The 11,968-nt window shown below is 34.2% G+C and overlaps 1 non-coding gene across 1 annotated transcript; it reads right to left on the bottom strand.

The window, feature by feature from the left end:
• Positions 1 to 494: 494 nt before the first annotated feature.
• On the bottom strand, positions 495 to 568 carry TRNAT-AGU. Its single transcript has one exon. It is a non-coding gene; the product is annotated as a tRNA-Thr (tRNA).
• Between the last annotated feature and the right edge of the window lie 11,400 nt (positions 569 to 11,968).

Here is an 11,968-nt window from a genome sequence, read left to right as displayed (position 1 = left end):
CCTGCATCATAATCTCTCTTAATCCCACCTATTAATAGTCATCTGAAATGCCCCTGTTGAATCTCACTTCATTCTCGCAACCTCAGCCTACTTCTTTAATTTTGTTCCTACAAACCCTATTTAAAAGTTGAAATCTATTTTTTCACTGACAAAAATATAAATTATTTAGAACCCTATTCCAAGACTGAAAGGTCATATTACCTCTAATGGATTTCTTCCACCACGTTTTGTTGAGAACGAATTGAGTTAGAAAACCTGGTTTTCCAATGAGGCATCAGAGTTCAGAGAAGAACTGAAAGGAACTCCAACAAGAAAATAAAATATCAAAGTATTGAAAGAATTGCTCCACTGAGACTTTCATTATAGTTTTATGCAAAAACAAGCATATGAAAGGAATTTGAATAGAAAAATCATTTAAAAAATAGAAAAGAAAAAAATGTAACTTTTTTTTTTTGTAGTGAAAAAATAAAAACTTAAACATGATTTCTTGCAAATGCTTTCATTGAGATTTGAACTCAAGACCTCCCGCTTACTAAACGGGTGCTCTAACCAACTGAGCTATGAAAGCTAAAGGAGAAACATTGATTGAGAGATTCTTCCAAAGCGACTTTATACCAACTTTCAAGTTTTCTCTATACACTCATGGTAGGAAAAAAATCCTCTCAAATTCCTTGATCGCCAGTTCAGTACAGTTTGGGGTTGAGAGCTCGACACCTGGCAGGCACGACATCTAACGGTGCTGAGTTCGAGAAGGAAAAAAAAACTGACTCAATCGACCTCGAACCAGTGGATGTCACGTCTGCCAGATGTCGACCTCTCAACCCCGAATTGCACTGCACTCAACGATCAAGGAATTGGAGAGGATTTTATTCCCTTATGGTAGAAGCCCAATTCGATTCCAAGCCCCAACCTGGATAAACCTGAAACTTGATTGGACGAGTCCAAGCTAGCTTAAGGTTGAGGTCTGTATTTGTACCACTTGGACTGGCTATGGGTGATTCTAATTGGCTAGAAAACTACAATATTTCTAGTTGATGATAACTTGCATCTCAGTCAATCTTGATTAAATGTTTCATGCAAAAGATGTTTGAGTCTTGCATGTGCATCTGATGCTAGTAGATCTAAAACTTTACCACACTTTACAATGAGGAAGATGACAAGCTGAGAAGGATAAGAAACTATTACTACCCTTTACTTTTTTTCTTTTTTTTTTTAATACTATACTACTACCCTTAACCACAGTGAGAAAGATAACAATATGAATAGAAGAAGAAATCTCTCTCTGTTACATACAAGTGTGGGGGTAGTTATGTAAGTTCAAATAGTTAAGAGTAATGGAAAGAAGCGAGGGTAGTTAGAGTGAAGTTAGGGAGAGTTGAGTAGTTATGGATAATTACTACTATTATAAATCTTGTATATAGTTGAACTAACAAATAAAGAAGGAACTTTGGAATCAAATTAAACTCTTTGAGTTAATGTAGGCTTCTTTCATAGGCCAAGATCCCAAGCTTGGTCCGTAAAGTTTTTATCATTTTCTTTATTGTATCTCTTTTTCTATTTTTCTATTTTCTCTCATCTTCCCTGCGTATACGTAACAAATGGTATCAGAGATAGGGATGAGAGAAAAAGTCAAGAAATTGGAAGCCGCTATGGGTTCACTTCACTTTGGGTGGCAACAAATCATAGGGAAGCTAACCGAAATCATGGAAAAGCTTACTATGATATTTGAGAAACTTGGATCACATATGTCAGCTAACTTTGCATTGAAAGAATCCTCAAGTGAGGAGCGGAGGCCAAAGGAAGAGGTAGCCATAATGGTACATGTGTCGCAGCCAACAAAGAAGAAGAAGACAATGAAGGTGAAGATGAAGATGACGTTGATGAAAAAGAAGAAGGCGATGAAGAAGAAAAATATATCCTTAAAGGAGATACCATTCTCTACAATAAGATTGGTGTGCCGTGAGATTATCGTTCTGGCTTCAATAATTGGGATATTCATACTAAGATATGGGATCCTAGTGGAATTATTATTTTTCTTAATTTTCTTTTCTTTTGGTAAGTATTTTTCTTAATTTCTATATCCTTGAGGACAAAGACAATTCTAGGGGGATGGAATGTTACGTGCAAGAGTGAAAAGAAGTAAGGATAGTTAGAGTGAAGTTCGGGGAGAGTTGAGTAGTTATGGATAACTAATACTATTGTAAATCATATATATAGTTGAACTAACAAATAGAGAAGGGACTTTAAAATCAAATTAAACTCTTTGAGTTAAGGCTGGCTTCCTTCATAAGCCAAGACCCCAAGTTTGGTCTATAAAGCTTTTATCTTTTTCCTTATTTTACATCTAATTTTTTTAATTTTTATATTATTTTATTTCATTTTTTTATTTTCTCTCATTTTCCCCTACGTGCATGTAACACTCTCTCTGAAAAAAAGGTAGATCATAACTACTGTTGCCCTTAATGATGAAAATCAAATAACAACAAAATGGCTCAACATATATAAAAGAGATTTTCTCATTGGCACCTCCCAAATTGTTAAATAATTTGTAACTATACTTTATTGCCTTTATAGTATGATACATAATTTTTTCCTAATGAAGATAATAATGTTATTTCACATTTATACTTGGAAAATGTGCATGGCAATGGCAACTTTTGTAATGACATAATGAAATGTCATTTTTAAATTATTTTTTAAAATACTTTTATACCTCTATTTTAAAGTATCATTAAGTCATTATTATAATAATTATCAATAAAATAATAAAATAAACATGTTAAGCATTCATGGTGTTACACTTTATCCCCACTTTAAGGGCTTATGAATTGTATAATGAAACTCAAGAAAATAAAAGGCCCAACCTATAACTACCTAAACATCATTTCAGTCCATTGGACTGTCTCAAACACCTTATGGACCTCTATACAGGATTAATGTCTAATGCAATTATGCAACTACATCAATTTCCCCATGTTGAAAAAAAAGCTCTCCCTCAGATTTTGTAGAATGAAACAATCTTCAACATACGATCATCAACCATTCTCCTTGACTCCACGAGACGAATGATCCAACTACAATCCAACGGTACAAGATCAATGATACGAATCCGTTGTTAAAGTTGAAATATGGAAGCACAAACTCAATTAATTCGATCAAAAGATCAACCATTGTATGTTCCTCCACAGGTGGTTCTTCAATGATAACTGGAGTCACTACGTATTCTTTCATCGGTGGTTCACCATCTAGTTCTTCCAGTCATTGTTCGATGACAATATGAAAAATTAATATTTTTGACCAGATCGAGTAGCCTTTTGCAAATCCATCCGATCAATGAATTCTTTTTCATTCTTTTTAATTAATTGGACAACTTATAAAGCATTGGATGCTCTTTTCGAATAGATATTATGGCTGCCGTAATTCTATCCTAGTGAAAAATTATAGCCCTCGAAAGTTGAGCTAAAAATTTAATATGTTCGATCAGATCGGGTGATCTTTTGTCAGTCCAGTCAATCAATGAATTCTTCTGCTGGAACCCTTTATGGGTCTCTTTCTATACCCCTCTAGTTAGGGATATAAGCTGTTGAGTGAGCCAAATGGGTCTCTTCATCCAGTAGAATATGAGAGTCATGAGTAGGAGTTGTAACTCAAGTCTCCATTGCTAACAACCTATCTTCGATGTTCCTTTGATTTTCAGTAATCTTATCCCTTAGTTGTTTGAACATATCCAATATAGTAGCCATAAGATCAGGTGGATCTAGTTCCCTGCGATGCTCAGATACCACTTAATATATAAAAGATTTGAAAGCTTCAAACAATCCTAGAAACAGAATCTTAAACTAGGGATTAAGTCACACGTAAAGGAAACTCAGGTTGTAATAGGGTTGATGGCTTAAGGGTATGAAGCTGAATAAAAGAAAACATGAATAATAGAAATTTAGAGATGAATCAAACTAAATTTTGATGAGAGTTCAATTGAAAATCTAGGTTATGCAGGTGTAGGGGAAATTTTCAGATCGTCTTAAGGTGTGACTATCTAGTATGTCTCATCTAATGTTGATGTTATAACCAATTTTACAACAGAATTTTTTACTTTCTTTGAAGGAATAAAGCTTATTAAGGAGGGTGACTTAAACAGACTATGGATTGAATGCAATTCTCTTTCAATAGTAATAATTTTTAAAAATCAACACTATCCATGGAGTTTCCTTTAAAACATGGGTCCATTATACAAATTTCCTAGATTCAATAATGTGGAGCATCTCACATTCTAACTAAAAAGGCAGCCCAATCTCTAGCCTATAAAAGTTGGATGCCCTTTCTAAAAAGGTATTATGGCTCCCGTAACTTCATTCTAGCGAAAAGTTATAACTCTCAGAATTTGAGTTGAAAAATTAATATTTTTTACTAAGATAAGTGTAGGATGTCCTTTCCATTATGGCTCCTGTAACTCCATCCTAGAGAAAAGTTATGACCTTTGGAAGTTGAGCAAGGAAATTAATATTTTTGATCATATCGGGTGGTTTTATATCAATCCAATGAATTAAGAATTCTTTTGAATTGATTTGACCACCTATAAAGCATTGAATGACCTTTCTGAAAAAATATTATGACACCCGTAACTCCATCCTAACAAAAAATTATGGACCTCAGAAGTTAAGCTGGAAAATTAATATTTTTGAACGGATTAAGTGGTCTTCTGCCGGTCCATCCAATCAAGGAATTTTTCTGAATTAATTGGACATCCTATAGAGCATTGGATGCCCTTTACGAAAAGGTATTATGGCTCCCATAACTCCATCCCAGCTAAAAGTTATGGGCCTTAGAAGTTGAATAGAAAAATTAATCGAATTGGGTGATTTTTTGCTAATCCAGCCGATCAAGGAACTCTTCTGAATAATGGGACCACCTATAAATCGCTGGATGCGTACCCATATGGATAAATATGTATCATGAGCATGACTATTAACGAATATGTATGTCGATCCATATCAATAAATTTGTATAAGTATCTATTCTAATTCTAGAACATGTGCCAGGAACCCACTTCCCCTGATAAAGTTCTAACTAAACCCATCACTCCCTTGCTAGAGCATACAACTTCTAAATACATATTTAAATTTAAATAAAAAAACTATTATTGTATAACTACTCTCCAAAACCACACATAACAATCTATCCCTCTAAAATTTGGTATTATCCTCAAGACCACTTTTTGAGAGCTGAATTTGCAGAGCATCCAAATTAAAATTAAAATAATTCTACCCAGATCACAAATCTCATTGTAGTAAGGCCCAAATGTTTTTTGTTGATGGCCAATGGATATGAATTGGATGTTACGTCCACAAATTTGTTGGTCCAATAATGCTGAAGTGTGAGGTTTGAGGTACAACTTATTATGGACAAATGAAAAACCTGAAGAAAATCCTATACGGATCCGAGACGGTCAATCTTTGCTAAATAAATCTCTTCCATCCACTCTTATTTTAAGCCATTACATAGAGGAGGATATTCCCGTATAGACCTAGGACAGTCGATTTCCTCCTTCGGGCCTAACTTTGATACCATTTTGTTATGTGCAAAGATAACTGAAAGAGAAAATAAGAAAAAGAGAAAAAATAAAATGGAGATTGACAAGTATTGGAATAAATGAAATTAATTGTTATCAGATAAAAGTTACCTTACCGAAAAGAAGGGGAGAATGAAATCAATAATTATGCTCGCAAATAAAGATAGTGAAGTACTATAAGAAATGAAATCAACAGTTATGATCACAAATGAAGATGGCGAAGAGGTGAAGGAGGAAGAAATGAACGTAGGAATAAGTTTTTTCTAACAAATAAGATTTAACAACATCAAATTCTATTAAAGATATGAAAATGATTGACTTGATCTATTGAGCAACATTGTACCACAAAATATAAGTGGAGGTAAAATGAATAAATGGCTAACTACACTAAAGAAGGGGTGAAGAAATGAAATCAAAATGCAAAAAAAAAGGGTTTGTAATAGGGTTTTCAAAGTGAATCCTCTGTAGTAAAATTGCCAACGTGGCACTCTCTCCCAATCTTTACTTTCTCCCTCTCCAATCTTCATTTCCTTCTTTTCTTTTCTTCCCACAGTGTGTCCATTGTTTGTTCAATTGGAATTACCGGGCTAAGTACTCTCCTAAACATGATTTTTAATCTTGGTATTGTGATCTGATCAGTGTATTGTATTAAATCGATGGATTGGATTGGTGTATCGAATTGGCCAAATTAGATGCATTTATCCCTTTTTTTTTTATTAAAAAACTATTTTTATTAGCATTTTACCCTTGTTCGTATAGGTGTATCAGATCGGTATCAGGCTGAAAAATTAATATCTTCGACTAGATCGGGTGGTCTTCTATCGGTCCAACAGATCTAGGAATTCTTCTGAAATCTTCTCTGCATCAGGACTTCCTATAAAGCACTGGATGCCCTCTTCGAAAAGGTATTATTTCTCCTATAACTCTATTATAGAGAAAAGTTATGGCCCTCAAAAGTTGAGCTATGAAATTAATATTTTCAATCGGATCGGGTGGTCTTTTGTCAGTCCAACCGATCAAGAAATTCTTTTAAATTATTTAGACAGCCTATAGAGCGATGAATGCCTTTTTTGAAAAGGTATTATGGATCCCGTAATTCCATCTTAGCAAAAAGTAATAATCTTCGGAAGTTGAGCTGAATAATTAATATTTTTGACCGGATTGAGTAGTCTTCTGTCAATTCTGTCGATCAAGGAATCTTTTTGAAATTTTTTGAATTAATTGGTTATCTATAGAGCATTGGATGCCTTTTATGAAAAGGTATCATGGCTCCCATAACTCCATCCCAGCTAAAAGTTATGGCCCTTAGAAGTTGAGCGGGAAAATTAATGTTTTCGATCGGATTGGGTGGTCTTTTGCCAGTCCAGCCTATCAAGGAATTCTTTTAAATTAATTGGACAACTTATAGAGTGCTAGACGCATACCCATATGGATAAATATGTATCACAAGAATTACTATTAATGAATATGTATGCCAAGCCATAGCAATAAATTTGTATGAGTATCTATTCTAATTCTAAAAATAACCATGTGTTAGGAACCCACTTCCCCTAATAAAGTACTATCTAAACCCACCACTCCCTTATGTAGCATGCAACTTCTAAATACATATTTAAATTTTAAATAAAACAACTATTACAATATAACTACTCTCCAAAGCCGCACGTAACAATCCATCCCCCTAAAGTTTAGTCTTGTCTTCAAGACCACTTTTTGAGAGCTGAATTTGCAGAGTATCCAAGTTAAAATTAAAATAATTCTACTAGGATCCCAAATCTCATTGGAGTAAATCCCAAGTTATTTCTGCTGATGGCCAATAGATATGAATTGGATGTTACCCCCAAGGTTGGTCCAACAATGCTTGATGTTTGAGGTTTGAGATGCAACGTGTCACGGACAAATGAAAAATCAGATGAAAATACCGTACAGACCCAAAACGGTCAATCTTTACTGAACAAATCTCTTCCATCCACTCTTATTTTAAGTCGTTATACAGAGAAGGATATTCCCGTATAGACCCAGGATGGTCGGTTTCCTCTGTCGTGCTTAGCTTTGATACTATTTTGTTACGTACAAGGATAACTGAAAGAGAAAATAAGACAAAGGAAAAAAATAAAATGGAGATGGCGAAGTACTAGAGGATATAAATGTTACCTTACCAAAAAAATCTAATGAAAATCCCATACGGACCCGAGACGGTCAATCTTTACTGAACAATCCTCTACTATCCACTCTTATTTTAAGCCATTACACAGAGGAGGATATTTCCGTATAGAACCAAGACGATCAATTTCCTCCGTTGTGCCTGGCTCTGATACTATTTTATACGTGCAAGGATAATTGAAAGAAAAAATAAGAAAAAGAAAACTAACAAAATGGAAATGGTGAAGTAATAGAAAAAACGAAATTAACAATTATGGTCGTAAATGGAGATGACAAAGTATTGAAAGAAATGAAATCAACAGTTATTAAATAAACGTTACCTTATCGAAAAGAAGGGGAGAATGAAATCAACAGTTATACTAGCAAATGGAGATGACGAAGTATTGAAAACAATGAAATTAACAATTATGCTCACAAATGGAGATGGGGAAGAGGAGAAAGAGGAAGAAATGAATGTATGAATAAGTTTTTTCTAACAAATAAGATTTAACAACATTAAATTCTATTAAAGATGTGAAAATAGTTTACCTGAACTATTGAGCAGCATTGTACCACAAAAAAGAAGTGGAGGTAAAAGAAAATAAATGGCTAACTACATTAAAGAAAGGGAGAAGAAATGAAATCAAATTACGAAAAAGAAGGGGTTGTAATAGGGTTTTCGAAATAAATCGTCTGTAATAAAATTGTCAGGGTGGCATTCTCTCTCTCTCCAATATTCATTCCCTTCTTTCCTTTTCTTCCCACAACATGTCCATTGTCTGTCCAACTGCAATTACCGTACTAAGTACTCTCCTAAACATGGTTTGTAATCTCGGTATTAGGATCTGATTGGTGTATCGTATTAGATCAGTGGATTGGATTGGTGAATCAAATTGGCCAAATTAGATGCATTTACCCCTATTTTTTTATTATTAAAAAACTATTTTTATTACCATTTTACCATTTTTTGTACAAGTGTATCAGATCGGTATCAAGCTGGAAAATTTAATATCTTCGGCCAGATTGGGTGGTATCTATCGGTCTAACCGATCTATGAATTCTTCTGAAATCTACTCTACATTGGGACTTCCTATAGAGCACTGGATGCTCTTTTTTGAAAAGGTATTACTGCTCCTGTAACTCCATCCTATAGAAAAATTACGACCCTCGGAAGTTGAGCTGAAAAATTAATATTTTAGTTGGATTGGGTGGTCTTTTGTCGGTCTAGCTGATCAAGGAATTCTTTTGAATTATTTAGACAACCTATAAATTGATGAATGCCCTTTCCGAAAAGGTATTATGGCTTCCTAACTCCATCCTAACAAAAAGTTATAACCCTCTGAAGTTGAGCTCAATAATTAATATTTTTTATCGGATCAGGTGGTCTTCTATCGATCCATCTTATCAAGGAATGCTTCTGGATTTTTTTTTCTTCTAATTAATTAGTCAGCGTATAGAGCGTTGAATGCCCTTTACGAAAAGGTATTATGGCTCCCATAACTCCATCCTAGCTAAAAGTTATGGTCCTCGAAAGTTTAGCAAGAAAATTAATATTTTCGATCGGATCTGGTGGTCTTTTGCCAGTTCAGCCGATCAAAGAATTCTTCTAAATTAATTGCACAACCTATAGAGCGCTTAATGCATACCTATATGGATAAATATGCATCATGAGCATGATTATTAATGAATATGTATGTCGATCGATATCAACAAATTTGTATGAGTATCTATTCTAATTCTAGAAATTAATCATATGCCAGGAACTTACTTCCCCAAATAGAGTTCTATCTAAACCCACCGCTCCCTTGCTGTAGCATGTAATTTCTAAATACATATTTAAATTTAAATAAAACAACTATCGTAATATAACTACTCTCCAAAGCCACACGTAAGAATCCATCTCCCTAAAGTTTGGTCTTATCTTTAAGACCACTTTTTGAGAGCTGGATATGTAGAGCATCCAAGTTAAAATTAAAATAATTCTACCCAAATCTCAAATCTCATTGGAGTAAATTCCAAGTCACATAGATTTGGATGAAGGGTAACTTATGTTTATAGAACGAGCAGTCATGTTGTTGTTAGCGTAACAGTGGTGGCTGCAAAACAGCGATGGATGAAGATTTCACCAGAACTTGGCATTATCCAATTTGTTCCATTCACTTCTGTGGGTCGGCGTAGATCACTGGAACCTCGCCAGCGAAGTCAGAAATTTCTGGTGTTACAGGCTCCTAGTAGTGAAACATAAGGAGAAAGATATCTCTGGTAGAGGTCTCTTCTCTTTCTGTTGTAGAAGCAAGAAAGGCTTAGAAAGTGGAGCTAACTGTTAAGGAATGGTGGGTAATGAAATGGTTTTCCACTGACATTCTCTTTCTCAGCATCATTTTATGTGCATTGGGCACTCAGGTAGCCAGAGACTAACATCAAGAGACTGAGATGACAATACCCGGTCTGTGTTGTTCAACAATCATCTGAGACATTTCCGACAAGGCCCCGCCCAGTTCGGACATCACCCATTGCATGCTTCTTTTATATAAAGGGAAAATATCATCCCCCTCCCCTCTAAGTTTCCTTAATATCAACCCAATACCCAAGTTTTGAAAAACACAACCAACAAAAAGGGCTTATAACTGCAATTTTTTCCACAGTAATAGGTCAAAAAATCCGTAGCAATAGCCTATAGCTGCGGATTACCTGCGGTTTTCGATCCGTAGCTACAAGTGTCGTCGCTAAGTCTGTAGCTGCGGTTATCCTACCGTAGGAAAAGGGTACTCTATAGTTGCGGATTTTTAGTTGTGGATTTTTCCGCAACAAATTTATAGATGCGGATTTTTAATATCCACAGCAAATCTATAGCTGCGGATTTTTAACTGTGGATTTTTCCGCAGCAAATCTATAACTGTGGATTTTTAACTGTGGATTTTTCTGCAGTCAATATCTAACTGCGGACTTTAGTTATGGATTTATCCGCAACAAATCTATAGCTACAGATTTTTAGTTGTAGATATTTTGCTGCGAATTTTATCGTAGCAAATCTATTACTGCAAATTTTTAATTGTGGATTTTTGCATCCCCAAAATTTGTAACGACGATTTTATAACTGCAGATTTTTTTGTGCTGCAAAATTTATAGCTATAGATATTTTATTATGAATATATGGCAGTTGCGGATGTGCAACAAAGGCTTTAACTATGGATTACCGATTTCTTAAATCCACATAATTCACTCCATCCACAATACATCCAAAATAAAAATCCAATCAACATATTATTACTAAAATAAAACCCATTCAATACACAATAAATAATTATTTAACATCCAAAATACATAAAAATGGTCTAATTCATGTTTATCATTTGAATCACTTAAATTCAAAATACATCTAAAATAAGAACCATGTTCACCCGAATCCCTATACATCAAGTACCCTATCCTAGAAACCTCAACGCCATCAACAATTCATATTATACATTAGGGGAAAAGAAAGAGAAACTACTAGACTAGACTAGTAGTTGAGTGTTTCTTGTTATTCGGATCTTGACCGTATCCCAACCTCCCAAGCTCTATACTCTTGAGGAACTCTGCAAGGATCTTACGATCTTCTTGATTGACTATTTGGGTCTTTAGTGTACTTCCTGTAAACAATAATAATAAAATTAACACTTTACAATCATTTAATAAATACTCATGAAAAAACCATAAGTTGCATATCATTTTACCTTGTTGAGATTAGAAAAAACATCATAACTTGCTAAAGAGGTGCAAATCTTTTATAGTAGTGACTCATCGTGACCACTAGAAGCATCAAACACCTATCACATATATGTAGATGACAAAAGAAGTTATTCTCAAAGCAAATAATAGTTAAAAATAATGACCAATAAATTATAATATACAATGAAAAATCTCTATAGATAGAAGTCAAGTAACTCAAGCAAATAATAATTAAAAACTATGAATGCATCTCAATTAAATTCCAATCAATGATGAACATCAACAATAAAGGCACTAAAATGTAATACGTATCAGTTGTCAACAACAATAATCTATGATAAAATCTAAAAAACACAAATATCCTAAAAGACTAAAAACAAATTAAAATTTTCTTTCTTAAACCTTTTTTTTTTTTTTTTTTAAGGATATAGTGTCTAAGTTGAAAACCTCAAACTGTGTTATACATGGATAGAGCAACACCTCCATCACCCTTAAAGTTGAAAACCTCAAATGCTGTATTTTCATCATTTCCTTCTAGTACTGCAA

Source organism: Telopea speciosissima, chromosome 2 (assembly GCF_018873765.1).
Source record: "Telopea speciosissima isolate NSW1024214 ecotype Mountain lineage chromosome 2, Tspe_v1, whole genome shotgun sequence".
Taxonomy (NCBI): Eukaryota; Viridiplantae; Streptophyta; class Magnoliopsida; order Proteales; family Proteaceae; genus Telopea; species Telopea speciosissima.
The sequence above is the reverse complement of the archived record's forward strand: the minus strand, read 5'-3'. Positions and strand labels throughout refer to the sequence as shown.